Source organism: Rattus norvegicus, chromosome 10 (assembly GCF_036323735.1).
Source record: "Rattus norvegicus strain BN/NHsdMcwi chromosome 10, GRCr8, whole genome shotgun sequence".
Classification (NCBI taxonomy): Eukaryota; Metazoa; Chordata; class Mammalia; order Rodentia; family Muridae; genus Rattus; species Rattus norvegicus.
The window spans coordinates 104616833-104628065 of record NC_086028.1 but is presented as its reverse complement, the minus strand read 5'-3'; the positions used below and the strand labels follow the sequence as shown (position 1 = coordinate 104628065).

The 11233-nt window shown below is 53.7% G+C and overlaps 1 protein-coding gene and 1 long non-coding RNA gene across 9 annotated transcripts in view; both read left to right on the top strand.

Annotated features, from left to right (window-relative positions):
• Rbfox3 (RNA binding fox-1 homolog 3) overlaps window positions 1-11233 on the top strand; it is a 436924-nt gene that overhangs the window by 27798 nt on the left and 397893 nt on the right.
• Window positions 1-11233, top strand: part of LOC134480909 (uncharacterized) — a 289699-nt gene that overhangs the window by 5931 nt on the left and 272535 nt on the right. The window lies entirely within an intron of this gene.

Sequence of the window (11233 nt, the reverse complement as noted above, 5' to 3'; positions counted from 1 at the left end):
GGTCCCGCAGTGACCCCGTCTGCAGGGACCCAGTGACTGGCTTTAGGTTTGCAGTGACCGCCTCCGAGGCCCACGGTTCCCAGTGTGTGTGTTGCTCTCAGGCAGGCGCAGAAGCCTAATTCTTAGGAGTTCAGGTGTAACTGCGGGAAGCTGGATGCTTACTTTTGCCCAAACCACTCCTTGGTTTCCAGGGAGAATCTGAGACAGAGATGGCTGGAATGGTGGGAAGTGGGGTGGTGCTGCTCCCGTGGCTCAGTGAATTGAGACGTTGCTGTTTCAAAATACCTGGCAAAAAAGCAAGTTAAGGTGATGAGGGTTTGCTCTGGCTCATGGTTTGGGAGCAGTTTGTCATCGTGGGCAGTCATGGCTGCAGGAGTTAGAAGGTACTCACCGCACTGTCAGGAGGGAAGGGGAGGGGCAGGGGGAGAGGCGTGGGGGGAGAGGTAGTGGGAGGGGCAGGGGGAGGAGGAGAGGTGGGGAGGGGAGAGGGAGGGGGAGGGGGAGATGTGGGGAGGGGAGAAGGAGGGAGAGGGGGAGAGGTGGGGGAGGGGGAGAGGGAGGGGGAGGGGGAGAGGTGGGGAGGGGAGAGGGAGGGGGAGGGGGAGAGGCGGGGGAGGGGGAGAGGCGGGGGGGGGAGGAGAGGCAGGGAGAGAGAGGGATGCTGATGTGCAGTTCGCTTTCTGTTTTTTATTCAGAGTGCTACCCCAGCTTGAGGGATGCTGCCACCCACATTCAGGGTGTCTCTTCCCTTCTCAATCAAGGCAGAGATTTGTCTCCTAGGTGATCTAGGATCCTGTTAGGTTGACAATCGTCGAACCATCGTGCAGTTCGGTGGCTTGGCTAATGTCTTCCGCCCTCGTGGGGCCCTAAGGGTCTGAGTTTGGGACTCCCCCATCAATGGCAGGATGTGTCCTGCTCCAGCTTCGTGGGGGAGAGGATTAGAGATGCTAGAAGCCCTCTATGCCAGGTGGACATTGTCAGCCCCTGGGCTTTCACCCAGTGGGGGTGTCTCCAGGCAGCAGGGGTTTTGTGAGGCTGAAGGGATCCCAGCAGACACTAGCTGGGGACAAGTGTGCTAACCAATGGTCAGTCCTCCAGACCTCAGCGCCCACACAGAAAGTGAAATGAGGTCCTGGCTCTTCAGTGAGACCCCTGAACCTGGGTCATAGAATAGTCTGGGGGCTCAACAGACCTGCCCAGGAGACAGGGACCCTCTGTAGCTGCAGGGGACTGCTGCAGGCTTGCTCCCTCGAACTTCTCCCTTTAACCTTTCCTTTACCATTCTCCTGTGTGATTTGATGAAGCAGCAGCCCTGCTTCTCACCTCTGGCCTCTTGAGGCAGAGAGAAAAAAGGAATGCTTATTTCCCGTGAGTGGACATTTCCCAGGGCTTGGGCCCAGCAAATGTACCAGGAAAACACTCAGAGGAGGGCAGAAAGGGAGAGAGGCAGGTTATGCAGGGGAGGGGAGGAAAGGGCCATTTTGGAGGAAGATGGGGGAGTTGGAAGTAACCACTCAGCTCAACAGGGATGTGTGCAAGCACGGGGCTCAAGGCCTGAGTCATTGAATGGAAGCCCAGATGTGGCTCTTGGGCTGTCCACATCAAGTGGCCACAGCTGTGGATGGATGGAGAGGCCTGTTAAAGAGACAGGTACCTGGGCTGCCCACCAGGGAGGTGCCTTAAAGGGCCTCTCTTCTCAGCAGCCCAGAGAGATGCTTGGAGCTCCAGCTTTCTGTGCTTGGCTAGAAAGCCCCACCAATGGTACCTGGAGCCCTTGCACGCCCTACCACAAACACAGTGCCTGGACTGGGTACCACCTTTACTGAGCCCAGCTTGGAAGGTCTCCTTTTTCTGTAGTCTTTGTCTCTCCTTTTTCACTGATGTCGAGGGGCCTGCTGGGAGTCCTTCGGAGTGCCTTTCAAAGCCCCAGGAAGGAGAGCTGACAGGGTGGGCCCATACTCCTCCAAAAGTCCACAGTACAAGGTGTGGAAGGAATGAGGAGATGACAAGGTATAGACGGAACGGGAGAGGTGAGACCGAGGTATGAGAACAGAACTGGGTGGCCTGGCATGCCTGGGTTGGGGATAAAGCTCATGATGCCCGCTCAAACCAAATTTCTGGTAACCGGAGATGCTGCAGGGGAGGCAGTGCTACCTGGCACCTGACCCTAAAGAGCACCTACACAACAGAGCCATTCAGGGGAGAGTGCCTTTGAGGACTGTGTGTGTGTGTGTGTGTGTGTGTGTGTGTGTGTGTGTGTGTGCTAGGCAGTTACTATGGCTATGAGAACACTATAACCAAAGCAAGTAGGGAGGAAGGGGTTTATTCACTGTGTACGTCTACATCATAGTCCACCATCAAAGGGAGTCAGGACAGGAACTCAAACAGAGCAGGAACCAGGGGGCAGGCACTATGCAGAGGTCATGGAGTGAGGGTTGCTGCTTACTGGCTCGCGTGGGGTGGGGGCTGGGTTCTCCCACAATGATCACCAATTAAGAAAGTGCCCCCACAGACTTGTCTACTTACAGTTGGATCGTATGGAGGCATTTTTCTCAATGGAGGCTCCCTCCTCTCAGATGACTTAAGCTTGGGTCAAGCGGACATAAAATCTGCTGGGCTGCGGTCGGTCAGCACTGGAAAAGAGACATCTCTGGATGTCTGGAGGGGAGAGTGCTCCGGCCAGGGTCTGAGGTGTGAGCAAGCTGGGAGGCTCTCCATACACAGTACACCCTGCTTCAGTGGGCCAGAGTCTCAGTGGTATAGGCCCCCATTGTTTGTGTGGCCTTCAATAATCAAATAACCTCCTCTTGCTGCCTCAGTTTCCTTGCCCTGTGGAATGAAGATTGTGATTGGCAGTTACCAGGCTCGCCAAGAGGTTTCAGTCGGGTAAAACTTAGGACTTGGCCAAGGACCACACTCAGGGACCATGCATAAAAATCTCCCCATTGGGACAGGAGCCCAGAGGCTTAGAGACGAGACAGTGAGAGAGCCTGAAGGCTCTCCTTGGTGTTTCCCTTCCGTTTCCTCTATATCCTCCATCTGCCCCTTCCCTTCCCCCATCATAGCTTTTCCTGTGCTAAGACTCATCAAGGTCACATAGTATCTCTCTGACCCTGCCAATGATCGGTCCCTCTGGTGAGGACAAAGAGGACTGTGTGGCCCTTTGTGCCTTGGTGGCTAGCTAGGGCGTGGATCTTGTCCTTCAGCCTGTGTTCAGACATGAACAAGACTTATGAAGGGCTCTGGTAGGGGTGCTGTGTGCAAATTGCTTTCATGACAAGATGTCTCTGGGAAAGGGCCTGTCTGGAGAGTGGGTACATGGCCTCTGCCTATTAGAGTTTTCGCACATGACTCTTAACAGGGGCGCCATGGTTGCAGGGTACACATGCTTGAGCAGAGGATATCCCTTGTTGGTGTCCCGGCTTGCTCCTTTCATGGACAGTCAGGGCAGAGGCTCCCACTCTTTGGACTTCCACGTATGGGTTCCTCTGGGGGCAGTCGGGATGACAGGATGAGACCAGTGGCTTGGGCAGAGATCAGAGAAAGGCCTATCCCAAGGGTTTCTTGTGTTGGACCTGTTCTGAGGGCCAGAAAGGGAGCTCTGGTTGCCACGCAGCCAAGTTCCCACATATGTTATCCCTGGACACATTTGCTGTACCCTGATGCCCGACTCTTGTTTGACATGACCCAGTGAGAATCAGCGAGATACCGATCAGGGCCTGAGAACTTAATTAAAGCTCTACATCACAAATGTAAGGCTCAGGGCTTAATGCGATCTGATAAAATTATTCGGATACACTTCAATTTCAATCTTGGATTCTGAGGCAGGAGAGAGAGAGAGAGAGAGAGAGAGAGAGAGAGAGAGAGAGAGAGAGAGAGAGAGAGAGGCAGGCACAGGCAGCCAGAGAAGACAGTAACATGGCCTCTGGTAGGATCTGTGATCGACTGATCAGCCTGGGAGGAAGAGCCTGATCAACACTGTCAGGATTGGGATGTAAGGTGTGCCCCCCGACCCCCCCTCCCCCCGCAAGCAGGCTCATGTGTATGGTGACTGCTTGGTCTCCAGTTGGTGGCGCTGTGGAACCTTTGCAACACCGGGAGTAGCTGCCAGAAAGAGAGGGCTAGAGTTGAACCTGTGAAGGTTTTGGCCTTTCTGCTTCCTGCCTTTGGTGATTGCCTCTGTTCCTATGCATGGAAATCCTTCTGAAACCATGAGCCAAGATAAACTCTACTTCCCTTGTAGTTACTGCTGTCAGGTATCCGGTCCTAGCAATATATAAACAAATGGCACAGGATAAAGAGTCGCTGGCAACCTTAGGGACAAACAGGTGGAGAAACTGGCTCATAGCCTGTGCTGGCCAGGCCTCCTGGATCAAGGTTGAAACTTGGCCCTGGGATCAGGTACACAGTTGGGTGTTGCTTCTGAGGCCAGGGCCTGATTTTGTCCCTTCCTGGTTTCAGGATGCTTACCTAGAGACTGCGATGAATACCAGCTTCTCCCAAGAACTGGAGGCCTAGGGGAAACCTGGGGCTTCTTCAGTTCTTGGTCACAGGGAGGGTGAGGGCCAGGCTGACCACAGGTCTCTCTCACTGCATGGGGCCAGATGCTTCAGGAATGGGACCTTTAGGTGTCCCCAGGGATATACTGGCAGGTATCAGAGGGCTTAAGGACCAGTGGCAGCCATCAGTGTTGGAGGGGGGGCACATCACTGAGGCAGACCCACAGTGAGCCCACTGAAGGCTTGCTTGTTTTGAAGGCCCTGATGTTGCACAGTCAGTGTGGGGAGAGTGGACAAGGCAGACGGCGTATTACTTCACCCACCCACCCATGATCTACTCATTGTCCATCTGTCTGCCTCACTATCCAAAAATCCATCCTAAGCTGACCTTGGCTTCCAAAGCATGTTGTGTGTGTTGCGATGTTTGCCACAAGCCTCCCTTGGTAGCAGTGAACCAGCCCCAAGTGGATTGAAGAGTGAACTGTACCGGCATAGTATGCAGCAGAAGTGTAAGCCTGGGCTCATGTCCCCTGTCTGTGAGCGATCGTTCTGGTCTACAGCTAAGCAGTGGATATGACCCATGCATCCCCAAAAGGTTACTGGAGAGGAAGGATGTGGCTCCCATGTGGTAGGGTATGTTCAACCTGGGAGCAACAAGACCCTCCAACACTTGATACTGGGAGTGTGACTCTTGAGGAGTCCCTGAAAGAAAGGAAGCCCCAGGCAGGTGATGAGTGCTGGGCCATCATATTGAAGAGTGCTGGGCCCTGTTCCTGGTGTCCTGTGTGGTCACAGGCTAGCTGGCGTCTTGGCTCAGGTACCTGGTTCCCTGCTGGCCTTCCGTCTGCCTCCTCACTGGCTGGTTCTTTCCACTCAGGAGAAATGTTTCCCCTTCAGCGTTGTGGGAACAAGGGAACAATATTTGTGGGGCCACTGTGACTGTAAGCTAACAGGGAATCTGCTTGGCTTCGGTCTGCTGTGAGCCCCAGAATTTCCCCTGGCCCACAGTGTTTGTCACAGGGACAACTGCGGTGCCAGAGTCCTTGCAGCTTCCTACCCTCCCCTGAGGGTCCTGCCAGAGTTGCCAGCATGGTTTGGTCACTGTTAGTGGATGAGAGACCATGCCAGGCACAGCAGAGAGAGCTTAGCATGGGACCATTCCAAATAGGAGTCTACTCGTCATCCACTACACAGAAGTTGGTGAGCAAGCAGATGAGGGGTCTCTAGAGACAGGGCCACAAGGCTATCATCTCTCTCCTGATTATTGGGATTGCAGATGGCTGGAGAGGGAGACAGTTGGCAGAGTTATTGGGATGACACAAAGCTTGGAGTGGTGGGGACTGTTCAGATATGGTGTCTTAGTGTTTCCGTTGCTGTGAAGAGACAACAACATGACCAAGGCAACTCTTTTTTTTAAAGATTTATTTATTTATTATATATAAGTACACTGTAGCTGTCTTCTGATACACCAGAGCTGTCTTCTGATACACCAGAAGAGGGCATTGGATCTCTTTACAGATGGTTGTGAGCCACCATGTGGTTGCTGGGAATTGAACTCATGACCTCTGGAAGAGCAGTCGGGTGCTCTTAACCACTGAGCCATCCCTCCAGCCCCGACCAAGGCAACTCTTATAAGGACAGCATTTAATTGGGGCTGGCTTACAGGTTCGGAGGTTGAGTCCATTATCATCATTGTGGGTAGCATGGCAGCATCCAGGCAGGCATGGTGCAGGAGGAGCTGAGAGTTCTTGTTCTGAAGGCCCAAGAGAAGACCGGATCTCTTAGGCAGCTAGGAGGAGGGTCTCCAAGCCCACCCCGACAGTGACACACATCCTCTAACAAGGTCACACACTTCCTAATAGTGCCACTTCCTGGGTCAAGCATAGTCAAACCACCACATATGGGTCTGAATAGATCTCAGCAGTCAGAGCGTAAGGCTAAATCGAGTGAGGTTGTGGCTAGGAGGACGAGATCCATGGTGGCTTGTTTGTGTTGCAGTAAACCAAGCTTTCCAAGCCTGTGTCAGGGACGGGTTGTAGGAGATTAATGAGCCAAGGTTGGGGTAGCAACATGGCAGTGGCGTCACCAAGCCGGAGAGGCCTCAGACTGCACAAGGGGAATCACTCAGCAGTCACGACAGGACTTCCCCATGAAGGACTGCACCAGGGTCCTGGGTTCAGAGCTGTGTGCCCCACTTTCAAAAGGCCTTTTGAGTAGCCAAGCAAGACTCCACGGTGAGTTCTCCAGCCGGAAACTCTGCTAGATTTATCCTCTGCCAGTTATAGAATTTCTTTATGATTATAGTAAATATTTCCATTTTTTTCTCCCTGAGAAGTAGAGAAAGAACAGAGAAGGATGAAGACAGGAGCCCGAGTCAGCCGTAACCTTAATCTTCCCACCAGGAGACAACACTTTGGTACATTTCCTACCAGCCTTTAAAAAAGAATCCATATTTTAAAATAAAATCAGTATGATATATATATATGTATATATATATATATATGTCTACGTGCTGTCTTCTCTTCACTCAGTATTGTATGCGAGTGTCCCTCAGCACCCACCCAAACCCCTGTTTTCAGAAACTGCAGACTGGCCCGTTCCCGCCAATGTTGAGAAAATCCGTGTGCTCTTCCCTGTGTGCTGTGGGCAGCTGTGTGTTGTTCCTGGTCAGTCAGCTTCCTGGTTCTGTACCTAATTTAACGGTAGGGTCAGTTCCTGGAGCGAGCCTCTGTGGGTCAGGAGCACCAACCCAAGGCTCCTGGACACGTCGCTGAGGTATCAAGGAGATTGCCTCTTTATCCACTCGTGCTCATCCCTGAGGCTGGTGAACGCTTCCTTTTCCTCTCAGTCCCCATCTTTGCTGAGTCTGCAGATGGGAAGGTCACCAGGCATGGTGGCTCTTGCATTTCTTCAATTGTCACAAAATGTTGTCAAGTCCGTGATTGTCCCTTTGTTTGGTTGGTGTCCGTCGGAATGGCTTTCCTTCCAGCCCTGCACTCCTGGGGCTGGATTTGCTGAAAGGGTGGCTCTGTGTCCTTTACCAGTCCACGGAAGCCACCACAGAGAAGGCAGAAGTCGGCTTCTTGTGTCAGATGGCATTCTGAACCCAGTGTGCCCGTTTGAATGCAGGCCCCTGTCTTCCCTGGCTCCCTGGCGTGTGAGATCTTGGGCAAGGGACTGACCTCAATTTCCGTTCTGCTCGGGGACTGAGCACTGCAACGGGAGACTGAGGCAAACTCAGGCACATGAGTGTAGAGTTGACCGTTCATGTTCATTTGATGGTGTGTGGTGGTCTTAGTTCTAGGACTCCAGGTTTCCTTCTTCTCTGTGTGAGCAATTTTAGGAATCTAGGGAGAACACAGCTTCAACTCTGTCCTCTGCTCTGCCCAACAAGTGTGTGAGCGACTGTCTAGACAATCCAATGCTGAAAGACACAGTTGCTGCCTGAAAAGGAAGGGCGGCATGTGCCCCGTGCAGGAGCCCACAGAACAATGGAGCAGTTTGACTCCGAAGGAAAAAAACTGACCTCAAAACACAGGAGGAAGAGTGAAGAGCAACACAGGGCACACCTGCCTTCTCTTGTGCATAGAAAGGAAGCTGATCTCACCAGTAATCAAACCCTTAGCAATTTAAACAATGGCACACCCACGTTTCCAAATCCACAGCAAGAAATGCCAACAGAGGGGCTGCCAGGCACCCTTTAGGGACCTAGACGTCCTGTCAGTCAATGGAGTAGTCTGAGTGGTAGCTGCCCAGGTTTCCAGACTAAAGGCAGGGGTGGCGATCAAAGCAATGGGGACAGCTGGGAGCTAGGACAGTGGGGACTGGGGCAGTGGGGGCTGGGCAGTGGGAGCTGGAGCAGTGGGTGCTGGGGCAGTGGGGGCTGGGACAGTAGAGACTGGGGCAGTGGGGGCTGGGACAGTGGGGGCTGGGCAGTGGGAGCTGGAGCAGTGGGTGCTGGGGCAGTGGGGGCTGGGACAGTAGAGACTGGGGCAGTGGGGGCTGGGACAGTGGGGGCTGGGCAGTGGGGGTTTGGAACAACAGGGGCTTGGGACAGTGGGGGCTGGGCAGTGGGGGTTTGGAACAACAGGAGCTTGGGACACTGGGCTTCTAGAGCATCAGGAGTTGGGGCAGTGAGGGTCTGGAGCTGCTGAGGGCTGGGGAAGTAGGCGTCAGGATCAGCTAAAGGCCGGAGCGAGGGGGGTCATGAGCAGAGAGGACCTGGTGTAAACAGGGGTATAGGCTGTGGGTGCTGGCACAGTGCCCTTCGTTTGCAGCCCAAAGTGTGGTGTTCCTCCTTCTGTTCCATGGGTTGCTGTCTCCCAGGGCCAGTCTGCTCGAAGCCCAGCCACAGGCCTTTCCCCCTTTTCCTTCTCATTGAACATTCCTTGGAGGTTTTTGATCTTTTTTCAAGGACCCATTGACTACGTCGCCTACATTTTAAATGTCTTTCTGTTGCGGTGGTTTCTAAGGGCTATTGATCCAGTTGGCTTGTTCTCAGACATGCTTCAGTGTTCCTGAAGGGCTGCCCACGCCACCACTGCCCTCTGCTGTTGCACAGGGATCAGCAGAGACCATGAGTGGGCTGCAGGTCCCAATCTGGCTGTGACTTCACTAGGTGGGTGGGAGGCTGACATGGAGTATGAGCCTCACTGCTCAGGGCCAAAAGCGATGGGACTGGGCAAGCTTCCGTTGGATGCTGGGGAGGGATCACCTGGATCCCAATTGGGCCCTCACCTAGTCCCTCACATGACCTTTCACCTGGCCCTCACCTGACTATTCACCTGGCCCATCACCTGGCCCTCACCTGGCCTCTCACCTGGCTCTTGCCTGACCTTTCACCTGGCCCTCACCTGGCCTCTCACCTGACTATTCACCTGGCCCATCACCTGGCCCTCACCTGGCTCTTGCCTGACCTTTCACCTGGCCCTCACCTGGCCTCTCACCTGGCTCCTTACTGGGTCTTCACCTGACTTTTCACCTGGCCCATCACCTGGCCCTCACCTGGCCTCTCACCTGGCTCTTGCCTGACCTTTCACCTGGCCCTCACCTGGCCTCTCACCTGACTATTCACCTGGCCCATCACCTGGCCCTCACCTGGCCTCTCACCTGGCTCTTGCCTGACCTTTCACCTGGCCCTCACCTGGCCTCTCACCTGGCTCCTTACTGGGTCTTCACCTGACTTTTCACCTGGCCCATTACCTGGCCCTCATCTGTCTTTTAACCTGGGGAGGGATCACCTGGATCCTAACCTGGCCCTCACCTGGCCCCCACCCAAACTCTAATTTCCATCCTTACCTGGGCTCTCTCCTGAATCCCTCACCTGCATTCCTCATCTACCCCCTCACCTCCACTCCCTTCCTCCACGACTCACTTTATTTGGCATCCTGTTCCTCTGAGTGAGGCTTGCCAGGAGAAGAGCACCCTGAGGCCCTCCCTGGACTTTGCCCAGAGCCCCTGACACCGGGGCGGCCAGTCACAGCCCTGTGGTGTCTCTTGCTGAATGTGTATTTTCAGAAGCTGTGGGGGACGTTGTGTGTATAAAATTAGCCTTGCCTTGTTGGCCCCTTTCAGGCTAATTCGGAGTGAAATGTTTTAGCCGTGGTGGGCTGATTCTACAGGAGAACAAGAGCTAATTAAATTCCCCCTGACCATCCAGCAGTAAATTATTTATATCCAGACAGATGCAATCTAATCTACAGCATCCAGCTCGGCCCAGCATGCCTCCCACTTGGAATTTCAAGGGGAGAGGAATAAAACGGAGTGGAGTCAAGTACTCAGCGGGAGGTTGTGGAAGAGGAAAAGACAGAAGCCTGCCTCCCCGGACCCTGACAGTGAGGAAGCTGAGGGCACAGCCAGCTCAGGCCTCCCACTTTGGGGTTCTGGAAGCTCTGGTTTCTTCGCCATTTCTTGACGACAGCCTGAAAACATGATGAATCGCTGAGCCACTGGACTGGTCTATCTGACAGGATCTTGGCTGTTTTGGGGGGTGAGGCTAATCCGTTAATCTTACTAATAATCTTGCTAACTAACCTGTGTGACCGAGTCTTCGAGTCTTCAGGTAAGGTCCCACAGTGGCACTTGGTGGCTGCTGAGTGGCTACCAGTTTGCATCTGGGAGAGCAGCAATTCACTCTGTGTGGTACATCTAGCCCAGGATTCATGGAACTGGACTCTCCCTACAGGACCAGAGGCAGACCTTTGCTTGCCCCACCTTCTGCCTTGCCCTGTCAGGTCAGGACACTGGGCCTGACAGGAATGAGTTTCCTTTTCCTGGGAGAAGCAGGGATGAGCTGGCAGGCTGGGAGGATGGCCCAGCTGAGGTGTTTGCTTCTGGGACTTAGTACCATAGGACACTTTTCATAGACACACCCAGCCATCAGTCACAACGGTGACGTTATTAAGGTAGACCAGATGAATGTCCAGTGCCTTTTTAGGTGGGGTCTAAGGTTAGTCTCTTACTCCTGACTTTGGGGACTCTCCCAGTCTGCCTGCCACTGACTCCACGGTGGTATTCTCTGCTTACCTCTGCCCTCTGGCAGTGTCTGATACAGACAGGGGCCTGATACAAGTGTGGGGCCACAGGGTAAGGTTGAGCAACCAGTTTCTTGTACATCACAGGCCCTTTTTCTTCCTAGCATCCCCTACCAGCCTCTAGATCCACAGCCCCGAGGCCACTTTGAGGTCTTGGGAAAATGTGACCAAGTCCCAGTGAGGCATAGGGAATTTTTTTTT